Here is a 14,619-nt window from a genome sequence, read left to right as displayed (position 1 = left end):
TTTTCATTCCCAACATATTTAAAATGGGGCTCAATATGGCACCAAAAGTTATCAAGTAAATGATCGACAGAACGGGATACTTTTCGCAGCATCTTTTAATTCTAGGAATACATAATTTCTGTACTAGAGTATTTTGAACGGTGGCATAAAAGTGACATTTGTATTTTTTTCTACTTTTTTGTTTTTCGTAATATTTTTGTTTGTTTGTCGTAGATATTTTCTTTACTTGTAGTTTTGAATACATACTTTTTTTTAGTTTTACATACATATTCTTTTTTAGTTTGCATACATATTTTATTTTAGTTTGGCATACATATTCTTTTTTAGTTTGCATACATATTTTATTTTAGTTTTTTGTACATATTTTATTTTTGTTTTTTCTTACATATTTTTACATTACGCCATTTGCAAAGTAGAGGTTTGGATAATTACACCATTTGTTACTTCAGAAAAAGGTTTACATTATGTTGAAAACTGATTGCGAGCTAGGTAATGTTAACGAGGGTAACTGGGCGTTTCAAATAAAGATAGATAGATAGATACTTTATTAACTTAAACTTTTACAAGTTTTTCGTTATAACTAATAATATATGATACAAATTTACAATCACATGACAATGGCATACATAGGAACATTGAAATTAGTGCATAACATAGTGGGAGAAAGTTAACACACACACACACACGCACACGCACACACACGCACGCACGCACACACGTTCACCAACACACACACGCCACAATAAAAAATAATATTTATCACATGGAGAAGGAGGATGGGTATGTGAATACAGTTGCAATTCAGTTTATGAATACAAAAATTATACACAACCTAGATTTAGTTCAATATGCGAATAACATTTACTAGTAGATTGTATAAATGATATGAAAAACTAAACAATTTGACTCGCTCTAACAGAAAAAGCTTTATACAAAAATTTACCGAGATTCTTTACTATTTTAAAATTCCTAGATTGCATCAATTCTACAAATTTGTACACACTTGGATGTCTGTAATAATAAGATTTTATAAAAGACTTTCTTAATTCATCGTAAAACGGGCAAATGATTACAAAATGATATTCATCTTCTATATCGTTTTTGTTACAAAGTAAGCATTTTCTTTGCTTGCGGTCTATTCTATTTGGCGCATATCGGCCTGTTTCAATTCTCAGTTTATGTGATGATAAACGCAGTCTGGATGTTGCAATTCTAAACTTTTTAGGTAAAATGTCTATATAAGATTCAAATTCAAAACTATTTTTAATATATCCATACGATACTTCACTGGTAGATAACTTACGTTCCCATTTTTGTTTAAAAACATCAGTAACTCTTCCTTTAAACAAAATATGAAATTTTTTCAAGTCAACTAAACCTGGATTGTACCATACATAGGAAAATCCGTATTCATCTAAAAGAGATTTAACATTATAAACCCAATTATTTTTATTATTCTTAATTTGAAGTAGACAATCATATAGTTTACTGATCAAGATATTTTCCGTCGATACAGTTTTGCACCAAAATTTAATAATTCTAACATATCTATTTATATACATTGGAAATCGACCTAACTCTCCATAAATACTATTTGTACATGTTGACATTTTAACATTTAATAATTGTTTACAAAATTTTAAATGAACACGTTCTATTTCTTTCGATTTTCCAAAGCCCCATATTTCGCATCCGTAATTCAAGGTGGCGGCAACAAAAGCATCAAACAGTTGGCACATAACAGAGGGTTTAACGGCATAATGTTTTGTTTTATGTATTAAAACATTCAAAGCTTTTAATCCTTTACCTACTTATGTCGTCTGATTTAAAGTATAAGAGCCTGTGTAATTAAAAACAGTGCCTAGATAATTAAAGTTATTAACGGTTTCTATTAAGCTACCTTTGTATGTCCATTTTTCGTTTGCATTTAACGGGCCTCGCTTTCTGAATACATCAATTTTTGTTTTATCAGTGTTGACTTCAAGCCCCCACTTATCACAATATTCATTTAGCAAATCAAGACTATGCTGTAATTCCACAGGACTTTTACCAAGTAAAGCCATATCGTCAGCAAATAATAAAAGAATAAAAGTAATATCGTCAAGAGTTAAACCACACAACGGACTATCCTGTAAAAAAAGTTCTAGGTCCTCTATAAAAAGAGAAAATAGTAGAGGCGACATTATCTCCCCTTGTTTCAAGCCCACAGCGCATGCAAAAAATTCTGAGTAAGAGTTACAAGCCTTTACACATGTTTTAACATGTGAATACATACTTCTTAAAATTTGCAAAGCTTTGCCACCTATACCTAGCTTATATAATTTTAAAAATAAACCATTTAAATATACACTGTCAAAGGCACGCTTTAAATCAATAAAGCAACAATAAAGACGATTTTTATCATTTAAGATATTTTGAACGATAGCGTTAAGAACAAAAATTGCATCAGTAGTTGAACGACCTTGACGAAATCCGAATTGCGCATCACTCAATCTACTGTTATTTTCGGCCCAGCATGGAATTCGTTTATTCAAAATACCTGTAAAAATTTTTGATAAACAACTTACTAATGTAATCCCTCTATAATTACGAGCATCACAGGGATCGTTTTTCTTAAAAATAGGTATAATTAATAAAGAGTATTTTGCAAGAACACGGGTTTCTCTATGTGTGGTTGCAACAATCCGATATATACACACAAATACCCTTTTTGGAGATTAAACAACGAATAATTGATAATTTTCTCCAAAGATGGTATTCAGAGGTGGTTAATTCTAGACGTATAGAAACATATAGTTTATTTAAACACGCTTTCGAAAGAGAACGGTATTTGGAATTTATAACTGACCAAAGGTTTAAAAATGCTTTAGCCCGCTTCAGAACCTCTTCTCATAGACTTAATATAGAAATCGGAATATATAACAATGTGCCGCGAGATCAAAGGGTCTGTTTATCATGCAACATGAATATATTAGAGAATGAATACCATTTTCTGTTAGTTTGCCCCAAATATAGAGAACTAAGGCGTAAATGTTTGAAGAACTATTATTGTCACTGGCCTACGTTAACGAAATTTAAAAATCTTATGTCTTCTACATCAAACGCAACTATTATAAGTTTGTCGAAATTTATATATTTTGCAACAAAATTACGTGTCTCCAAATCATAACTTTATGTACATGAATTGCTTTTTTTTTAGGTAAACAGAGATATACATCAATACACATCATTATACTGTATAGTTTAAATTTAACACAGTGTCGCCGTATAGTATTGTAATTGTTTATGTTATCACATAAAATCTTACTTCGTAAAATGTTTAGAAAAAAATACTATGTATTTGTCTTTACAGTACTCTTCTGTAAATGATATAAACATGCATGTCTTTCTATTATCACTGAACTGGTTATATTTTGTATGGCTATAAACTTGTTATTTGTTTTATGCCAATAAAATTATTTGAGTTGAGTTGAGTTGTTAAACACCATTTTCAAACACTTCGCCATATGTAAATTAGTTTTATACTCAACTATGGGCTGAGATTTGAAGGCTGTTTTGATTGGCTAAAATATATATGAAAAACAAAAATAACGTATGTACGAAAAACAAAAATAAAATATGAATGCAAAACTGAAAAAAATATGTATGCAAAACTAAAATAAAATATGTATACAAAACTAAAAACAAAAAAATGCAAATGTCACTTTTATGCCACCGTTATTTTGTTATATGAACACAATTTTTAGATGTTTCAAGTGGTAACATTAATGAAACTTTTATCACTTAAGCATCATAAAGTATTGACCGCCATCTTGAACTCCAACTCAAATATTCCAATGTCGCAGATAGAAAATAAGTCAGTACTCAGTATTTAAGCAGAACTCAGATGACACCTTTAGACCTCTTGAACCCAAAGTGCGTTGATATGTAGCATATTAACGCACTTTTGGGTCAATTTCTCGATTTTGATCCCAAAGTGCGTTTGACCCCAAAGTGCGGTGCGAAGTTTAACGCACTTTGGGGTCGGACCCCAAAGTGCGATTGACCCCAAAGTGCGGTGTTACATAGCGGTGTGGATGCGATACCTACTGGGAAAACTGGAAATCTTGGGTTTATGCGTAGGACTGTGTACATTATGTAGATAGTCCACGAGTATGGTATTCTCGTGAGTTGTTTCGCTGAGTTAATAATTACACTTACTGAATTTCTTTCTATAGATCTATCTTTTGTGAAAATGCATAAAAATATAAACAAACGCAGAATGTTTTTTTAGGAGTTTGTGTATATACAGAACGTTGATTCCAAGCCCGGCGTCATGATACGATCAAATATGGACAATCGATCTCCGATGCATGTATAAATAACACTGTTCATCGTATATAAATAAAATATTTGTATATTGACAAAATAATGCGTGTGGTTCTGTGTTTGTATTATAATAGTGAATTGCTAGTATCGTTCGACTTCTGGTAATATTGGAATTGTGTCAGAGTTAAATTCAACTGTTAATGCTTCTAGGAATACTGTGATGTAAAAGAACATTATATTTGTGACGAATATTGAATCATACTAGGTTTCTTGATTCACAAAGAAATAGACAATACATCACGTATTGATTATTATTGTTTATTAGTTAGCGTTTACAAAATAAAATGAGTCAAAAACGGCTCGGTCTTTCGACCATTTTAATTAAGAAAAACTTACTACAGAAATACTAACCAATTAAGTGTTTGAAATTATTTTCTATAAAACTCGATGTCCTAGGCCGATTTACCAAAGTAAGTGTGTTAAGATTCATGTGAAATACTGCAATTCTATTTTAATAATAATAATTTCAGACTTTACCTATCTATATTAATACTTTCTTCAAAATGATCACCAACTGTACTGTGTATGTGTGGTTATCCAATTAGGTCTTTCATCTCCATTTTAAGAAAACCAGATTTCTAGTATTAGATATTAACTGACATCTAGTAAATAAAAGTCAAATAAGATCGTTACTATCTTGTACAGACAATAGTTTTGCATTCACACGTAGTATAGAAAACGTCCAGATTCAAGTAAAAACCATCGTTTTCATGGGACCTTTTAGGTAAATTCATTAACATTCCATAAGCTAGCTTGAAACAATTATACTACTTCAGATTAAAGCAACCAATAACATCAACAACAACAATCAAATCTCTATCTTTTTCATTTATTTCTTCTAACCGAAGAAGCATGGCTTCAACTTTGTCAAGCAAATTAAATCAATGGCCGAAATAGCTTCTCAAAGGAATGTCCAAATTCTCTCTACATATGTCATTGAAAGATACCTTATAAATGTTTGAATCATGTACATCATGTAAGAGTTTTTTTAGATACAATATTGAATACATATGACATAAACTTCTTTGTCTCTCTTATATTCAATACATAAAAAACAACAAATAAAACACAACAAGAAACAATGCTATTTTAAAGCGTTTATATGTTTAAATAAACAAATGAAATGTATCCTACATGTTTAATGCGTGTAACATAAGTAAAGAGATGAGATATAAAACTTTATATCATGTATATTATTAAAATACACGTGCGTACATCATACGACATGAGAGATCCCTCTATGTCATCTGTTGCATCTGCATATAGCCAACGACAAGAATGTCTATAAGATGAACCATATAATTAGGTCCTGTATAATGTAATTATGGTTGTAACCTGTAGTGGTGGTGGTGTCGATAGTTTCCGCTTCAAATCACTGCAGTAAGCCACATTGAATTCACCAGAGCACAGTTCAACCACTGCATCGTTCCTGAGCAGGTTGTCAAGCAGTTTACCAGTACAAGTTGCCTTCACTTTCGAAAGGAACTGAAACTTCTGTTCATGCCAGATCAGAGGTATAGCGTGAACGACCGTAGAAAGGATCAAAGGATCCTGCACTGTCCGGGAATCGAACCCGGGTCGCCTGATTCACAGTCCAACGCTCACCTTATTGAGCTAACCGGGCGGCCTCACTTTTGTGAATTTTATATGTGTGTATGATTATGCTTCTAAAACAATTTTCAAACATCGAAGAATATGTTAAATATGTACTGCAAATATTTGTGCTCATTAAAATATATGCATTAATTTCTAATTGAAATATTTGACTAAGGCATTAAAGAAAATAAATTTATAATTATCTCCCTTTATTAACATGAAATTTTAATCCGGTATACTAGCATCTTTACAAATAATGCTTTTTTGAACTTACAATATTGATAAATCTTCATTTGATCATTATATTTATGATATAAAACCATAAAAATTGAGTTACAGGGTCTTTAAGTATTAAGAAAAAATTCTGTATCACAACAAAAAAATCTTCCAAAATGTATAAAGAAATAAATTCATTGACAAACTTACTTTTTTGTGTTTCATAAAAAAAATTGCGCGCTTTTCATTAAAGATATTTTTACATTTGTTTCATACGAGCACATACTGGTTTGTTTGCCAGAATATAAACAGTTTACTGCAGTCATATCCTGTAGGCGTTGGGTAGAATCGAGAATCATTTTGAATGACGTCACTCGGACCTGTTTACCCCCTAAAGAAATGCTTTGTCGATTGAGAGTTAAAATGTTCTAATGTACCAAAAAATCTCAAAATTTATAAATTGCCTTCAATCAATACTTTGAAAATTTTGGATTTATAAGCAAAACAATCAGGTGAAAATTTCTGCAATAATTTTGCTGAACTAGTTTATTATGTTACCCGGTCTTCGTCCCTTACAAAGACTTGATTTATTAGTTTAAACATGCATTTTTATGCACGATTGTGGCTCAGGCTTATCTGAATGCGCTTCTTGACAAGTACTAATTTTATAAATTGTTTGTAAATAAAATAGACTGTACTACAAAATAGGCCACAAAGCTGTTTGATCCCTGTACCTATAGGTAAACCTCTTAGCACGAAAGTTTTGTACACCTAAACTACAACAAAATTATATGAATGACTAAGAAAATCGCTGATTAAAGTATTTCGCATTTTGTACCAAATTTGTGTGATTTCGAGGTGTAAAAATCAAAGAAAAATCTACGTTTATTATAACAGCCAATACATACATATCAATTTATGTTAAATAATACGTAACATAATAGAGAAAACTTTGGAATTATGATAAATAATTATAATTTCATTAGTTTGATCAATATTCTCTTAACAATGACTTTCTTTTCTTTCTTTTTTTTTGTTCTATAGGTGATTAAATGTATATACTATTCGCGTCCCTTTTGAAGCCTTGTTTCTATGACTGCTGGAAGCTGTCTGGAACGATATGATGAACTTTTCAACTACAACAATATTTTATTACGAGGCAAATGTCTTTCTTACAAAGAGTTAATATATATGTTCATTATATAAAAAACGACTCTTTCTTTGAAAATGTAAAAAAATGGTTACGATTTATACGGTATTCCACTGTTGTCAGACTGGTAGTACTGTTCATACGCGGGCTGTGGTCCGCACTGCGCCTGTATCAGTATTTGGCTGTTGACCACCAAAAGTATTTCCGTACTGAGGAACATGAATTTGACCTTGAGGTGTATAATAATCTTGTGTTTCAGGCGGTGGAGGTCTGTGCGAGTACAAGTCGTAGAAAAAGAGAGGCGTGCACACAAATATACAGAGGAAGGCCACAATAATGCAGAGAAGATAAGCATAACTTAATTTTCCGACAGGAATTTCCTCATAGAAATGGCTGGAAGACCTGGTAAATGCGTCCAAAGGTTCCCTAGATTTGATCCCAAACCAGATCACACCAATGAAAATCAAAACACCTGAAACAAATATTGAATGTTTAATAAATATATCTAAATAAATTAGTTATTAAATATATGTTTGACTTGGTAAAATCGACCAATACAAATTTCAACATAGAAAGTTAAAGTTATTTTTATGGTTTAATATTTCGATCTTTTAATTCTCCTTTCGGATCATTAAAAGGATACTAGCCTAATACTCTTGGTATCCTAACTTGTTATTTTTTCAAGCACAGGGGTGATTCAATTGAATTGATTGAATAAAACCAACAACTTTTACCCATTTGCTGAATTACTTTCTTAAAGGAAACTCCAAATCGTGAATGTTTTGAACGAGATTATATCAACTAACGAAGCTAATAAAGCGAAACATGTTCTGATATTTAAAATCGTGTTGGTTCTGATCTAGTTGTCCTATTATATTGACTTATATATAGTATACACATTGTATAAAAACCTATCATTTATAAGATAATTTACCTGACAATATCATACAGCAGATGTTAAGAGTCTTGTGTCGTTTGTTTTGTTTGTAGAACAGCATGATTGCAGATATAAACGCCGATGAAACCAGACCAATGAGACCAAGTGTTTCTGTAGTTTGTACAATCTTAAACCATCCTGTTATAATATGAAATTACAATATATAAAACTTGAGAACAAATATATACATTTACAATAAAACTCATTATATATTTAGTAAGGGAACAACCTTATACGTATCATAATGTTATTAGGATGGAGGGGAACAACCTTATATGGATCATAAATTAAGTAGGGGAAGTATGGATCATCAAAATGTTTTCCGGAGGAAACATCTATACGCGACATAAAAAGAATGAATTCAATAGTGAGTTTTCCTATTCCAAATAATTTCAATTCAGTATTAAAAAAATCGAAATACTTAAGAATGGCGTAGCCATACCTGTTTTGACCGGGGCAAATTATGGGGTCCGGGGCATGCTCTGTAACACCGCACTTTGGGGTCAAACGCACTTTGGGGTCCGACCCCAAAGTGCGTTAAACTTCGCACCGCACTTTGGGGTCCAACGCACTTTGGGGTTAAAATCGAGAAATTGACCCCAAAGTGCGTTAATATGCTACATATCAACGCACTTTGGGTTCAAGAGGTCTAAAGGTGTCATCTGAGTTCTGCTTAAATACTGAGTACTGACTTATTTTCGATCTGCGACATTGAAATATTTGAGGTGGAGTTCAAGATGGCGGTCAATACTTTATGATGCTTAAGAGATAAAAGTTTCATTAATTTTACCACTTGAAATATCTAAAAATTGTGTTCATATAACAAAATTACGGTGGCATAAAAGTGACATTTGCATTTTGCTTATTTAAGTTTTGCATACATATTTCATTTTAGTTTTGCATACATATTTTTTTTCAGTTTTGTATACATATTGTTTTTTAGTTTTGCATACATATTTTATTTTAGTTTTTCGCACATATTTTATTTTTGTTTTTCGTACATATTTTAGCCAATCAAAACAGCCTTCACATCTCATAACAGCCCATAGTTGAGTATACAACTAGCACAGTGGTTTGGACACATTTCGGACCATTTTTGGAATCGGCCCTCTCGTTTTCGGCAGGGCAAAGATGGTTTCGACCAACCCTTTTCGGCCCATTTTTTAAATTATATGTATCTTATATAATTATTGTTTTTTTATTATTATATACTATAATTGGATTGGTGATCAGTTATTATTCCATGAATACGCACCACTTAACCCCACCCATTCGGGGGGTGGGGGTGGGGTGGGCATTGACTTTAAACCAAGCTGACCACTGGTAAAATCTTCGCCCTGCGGGGAATACACAGATAATAACATTCCTGCCTTATGCCCCGGGACAGCGCAAACATTTAAACGCGATTCTCTCCTCCGGGGGCAAGGAAGGTGGTGAAAAATGACTGGTGTATTACAAAGATCTAAATAGGTCCTTATATTCCACTGATTTAGAAAAAATGCTGAAAGCTTTGAAAGATTTTTATTTAATTTGGGTCAATTCTTTAGCACATCCAGATAATGTGCAGAGCTTATATGCCAGGTGTGCCGGCTCAAGGTCGGGGTCACACCTCAAATCAAAGGATTAAGACTTGGGTTTCATTCTCCTAAACCCCATGAAGGATTTTAAGGCATCTTTAAATGTTAACCACATCGAGGCCATATGCAGAATATATTTATACTAAAAAGTGTTGTTATTTTTTTTTGATACATCCAAAAATGAAAATGTTGGTGCATTTGCAAATGGGGTACTGTAATTACCAGATGGCGAAGTGTTTGAAAATGGTGTTTCACAAATGGCGTAATTATCCAAACCTCTACTTTACACATGGCGTCATGTACAAATATGTACTAAAAAACAAAAATAAAATATCTACAAAAAACTAAAATAAAATATGTAAAAAAAACCTAAAATGGAATATGTATACAAACTTAAAAAGAATACGTATGCAAAACTAAAAAAGTATGTATTCAAAACTAAAAAAAATATGTACGACATACAAAAAAAATATGTACGAAAAAAAAGTATCCAAAAAATGCAAATGTCACTTTTATGCCACCGTTCAAAAAAATCAAGTACAGAAATTGTGTATCCCAAAGATGAAAAGATGCTGCGAAAAATATCCCGTTCTGTCAGTCATTTATTTGATAACTTTTGGTGCCATATTGAGCTCCATTTTAAATATGTTGGGAATGAAATAAAATGCAGTTAATATTTTTTCCAAAGAACTATAAGTATACTCTATTGCAATGTCCTGGTAAAACATCAAGTTTTTCAATCGGACTATAAATAGTGATTTTTACAAATACATTATTAAGCTTATCAACAAATTTAAGGGTTTTTTTAAGCTCCGTAACCACCGTTCGCCAGAGGTTTTTTTATGGGAAATCTTACATACTTCTTTAGAAAGAGCAAACATGAATTTTATTATGTTAAAATAATGGTATCAGAGAAATGTAAGATGCTTGCTACCTGAATAAAGTAGCGATAAATGTGAAATTATTTGTCATAAAAGTAGTCAAAACAATGTAGTATTTGACTTCCCTATAAAATACTAATTCACTATAACTGTACTCATTATTGCTAAAAAGCAACAGATGAAAAAGATGGTTCAGGTAATTGGCCAATGTGTATTTTTTGGATAATATAGAAGAACATCAAAATTAAAAAGCTTTTAAGAAAAAAAAAAAGCATAATGGGCCTTTAAAATGTTATTTTTAACCCTCGGGGGGATCGATACCCCACAATCCCCTCTATACCCCCACTGAGAATTTTACGTTATGTAATAGAAAGAGCACCGAAACACGAGGCTATCTGATTTGTACGAGGGGGCGTAGCCCCCGAGTATAAATCAGATTGCCGAGTGTTTTGGTGTTCTTTCTCTTTTGTATCATAGTCAAACATAAAAGCACGTTCCCTGTATCACAATATGAAACCCCGGCAAAAATGAACCAATGAACGAGCATCTGGATATGACATTTCTGTCGCTTTCCCTTTCTCTGCCGTCACAATATGTAAACCCCAGCAAAAATGAGCCAATCAATGGGCATGCTCTGGAGTGCGGGTAACTAATACCCGCACTCCAGTTAACGCACTGTGCATGTATATGTATACGATTTAACCCTGACACATTTTCAGCAGAAAGGTCTCCAAACTATGATACAATCTGAAGTTACACTCTTAATGTGCGACTACTTATTAGTACTACATGTACGGACTACTACTTAAAGCCGCATCAACACCTACTTCTTATATGTCACATTTAGCTAAATAAATGGCTCTTTCAACATATTATCAGACCCATATTTGTAACTGAAATGTCTTACTAAGATTACACAGAATTTGTACCTTTGTCTATGCAAAGACTATCATATTTCTATAAAATGTGTAAATAAAATACGGGAAAATAATGCATTTAGCTAAAAACAATGGAGTTAATGCAAGGTGTACATTCTTTTAAAATAAATGGAAAATTTGAGAAAAAAATATTTTAAGCTTAATAATTGATACAAATTCTTTATTTGGTGATTTAGTTGGTGAAAGTTCTTCACTTACTAATCAAGACTATTTAAATCCCTATTGATTCTACTATAATTAAGGGCACATGTTTGTGTCTATTTAATACCCTGATTTTTTGTTTACCATTGGCTTTGACTACAATATATTATTTAAAACATAATGAACATTCATTCTCTATGACCCCAAAGTGCGGTCATTTGCCTGATGTTAAAAAATGTATATGTACCTGTTTAACGCACTTTGGGGTCGAAATTGGACCCCAAAGTGCGTAACGCACTATGGGGTCGGACCCCAAAGTACGTAACGCACTTTGGGGTCGGACCCCAAAGTGCGTTTGACCCCAAAGTGCGGTGTTACAATGCTCCCCCGGATTTTTTTCTTGTCTAGAACGTCTCTGATACATTTTGGAGTACCCTGGGACAAGCTTTTTGTCATCATTTTTATATTTTTTTAGTAAATTTTACATTTATACATTAGAAAACAAACAAGAAAGTTTGATGTTGTTTACAAGATTTGAAATACATTTCATTTAATTTATTTATTAGCTCACATAAAGTTTCATGAAAAGGCCAAGGCATTTCTTCTGTTTCCAGGAGAATCCAGGTGACATTTGTTTATGAGTATCAACGCTTGAAAATTCATGATGTTACATTCGAGTACACACGAGATTATTCGTTCAACACCCACCATTAAAATATACTATTTACGAATGGTTGCTGGCTACATTTGAACAAGACATCGAATTTTATTTTTATAATGTTTGTGTACTTCAAGAGCAAGTTGAGCAAGTTAATATGCCACAAACAAAATAACTAAAAAAGATAAGCACTGCACAGAAAATCAAAATATATATTATTTAAATAATTTGCCTACCGATTTACAACATATGTGGCTTCTCTTAAATAAAGTTATTCATACTATGATTATCTTGACTTTACATGCAGCTAAATGTCATTTATACACATATATGACATTTACAATATCCGGCCACAATATTCTCTTTCATTGGTTTTATAGCTAGCGCTTATTTAACCAGCTTTTTCTAATATTCCATCTGCTACCGGATCTTGATAGACATATTACCGTTATCATTTCAAACACGTTGGGATAGTTTAAATATTTTGCGATAAAAATATTACATCCTGAAAGGCTATTTATGTATAGACACCATGTTTTAGAATAAAACTATTTTGTGTTCGTTATGAAAGCGGGAGGTACTCACAGATGCTTATATGTTACACGGTGTATCGTGAAAACGAAAACGTTTTTATTTATTTGATTAGGAACCGTTTGCTTGTTTGTCATAATCAATTATTTCTTTTAATAATGTATATATTCAAGAACCCACGAGGCACAGGAAATTTCAAAATTTCAATAAATTGTTTTCAGTATCAATCGGTTAGGCTGTTAGTTGATAAAAAGGGTGGTCCAGTTATTTTTTTTTTTTTTACATTTTATGCAGTTTTTATATTACATCCTAAACATTTCTAACTATTAATTATTGGTCAATCAGCATCAATTTTTCGAATAATAAATCTAAGTCAACTCAACTTGACAACGAAAAACTATAGCAAAATGTCAATTATTTAATTTTCAAAATTTTCAAATCATTTGTCCTAGAAATGTTTACCTGGATCATTTGTCCTTGAGACACAAAGTCACGCACCAGATTTTATAACGGAAGCACACCAGCAGTGTTGCCAGAGACCGCCGTGGTATGCAGATTCGGGCAAGCGCTGTCTTAAAATTATATCAAATGAAATCCATCTTGGTATCGAAAATCCAATTATGTGAACTATCATAACAACTAACAAAATTAAAAAGCCGATTTTCAGACTCACAGAACTTGAAGAAAATGTATTATTCGCCATTTTTACGTATTATAATTCTGGCAAAAAAAAGAATCAGTTAGCTTATAGCGCCACTATTACTCAACCACGCATTCTGCATTCTCTGAAAATAAACACTGCTAACACATTCGGAATGTATGCAGTAATCTATCAACTCTGATGTTTATGTGAGGTAGAAGCTTGTACACCAGAGAGGAACACTTATATACCAACACACCATATGAATTCTATAATCACCAGTGTAGTTTGTAAACAAATTTTGTAAAAATGGAGAATCGAGAAATTCAAGATCCTGTTTTCTGAATTCCATTCGATATTGTTGGGAAGATTGTACGGGGGATGACTTGTTTTGTTGATCGCTTGTTCATATTATATAAGAGATAAATAGTAGTATTTATTAGATAAACATATAAAATGGTAGAAACATGAGTATAAATAATTTCGTAATATATAATGCTTATAATCTGTAAATAAATAACAGTAATCTCAATTTCAGCAAACTCAATCATTTGACCAATATGATCAAGGTCACCATTTTAAGATCAATGTCAAAAAAAAGATAATTCAACATTTCGGTTTCGTCATAAATGTCTTTATGTCCAAGTGTCAGTTTTAATTTTTTTAAATACTATATATAGAAGAATACCAACCTATGGTCTGATATTACAAATCTATCAGGCAAGGGCTTAAAATGTAAAGAAGGATTGAGGCTATGCCGAGCCATTCATTTCCTTCGGTTCGGGCCTGAAAAATTTTATAATATCAGATACTTGTTTGATATTCTGTTTTTCATGTTTGCATTATGTTTGCAATTTTAATATGTGATTCTTTCGTTAAATTTCAAATGTAACAAAACCTGTCAAGAACCTCTCGCGTTCATGCCGTGCGTAGTAATATACCAAGGGTCATACGTACATGTATCTTTAAGAAATAGTCCCAAATGT

At 32.1% G+C, this 14,619-nt stretch overlaps 1 long non-coding RNA gene across 2 annotated transcripts in view; it reads right to left on the bottom strand.

The window, feature by feature from the left end:
* LOC132725675 (uncharacterized) overlaps positions 1-13,832 on the bottom strand; it is a 33,276-nt gene extending 19,444 nt beyond the window's left edge. The window contains exons 1-3 of one of the 2 annotated variants that reach the window (XR_009625097.1): positions 13,456-13,832; positions 8,265-8,405; positions 6,561-7,802 (exon numbers count right to left, since the gene is read on the bottom strand). This is a non-coding gene — a long non-coding RNA (uncharacterized LOC132725675). Of the gene's footprint in view, positions 1-5,181; positions 7,803-8,264; positions 8,406-13,455 lie in introns of those variants that run through there. The other variant, XR_009625096.1, reaches the window with a different exon arrangement.
* Between the last annotated feature and the right edge of the window lie 787 nt (positions 13,833-14,619).

Source organism: Ruditapes philippinarum, unplaced genomic scaffold (genome assembly GCF_026571515.1).
Source record: "Ruditapes philippinarum isolate M1 unplaced genomic scaffold, ASM2657151v2 ctg3452_1_1_1_1, whole genome shotgun sequence".
In the NCBI taxonomy this organism is placed as follows: Eukaryota; Metazoa; Mollusca; class Bivalvia; order Venerida; family Veneridae; genus Ruditapes; species Ruditapes philippinarum.
This window is presented reverse-complemented; position numbering and strand designations above follow the sequence as displayed.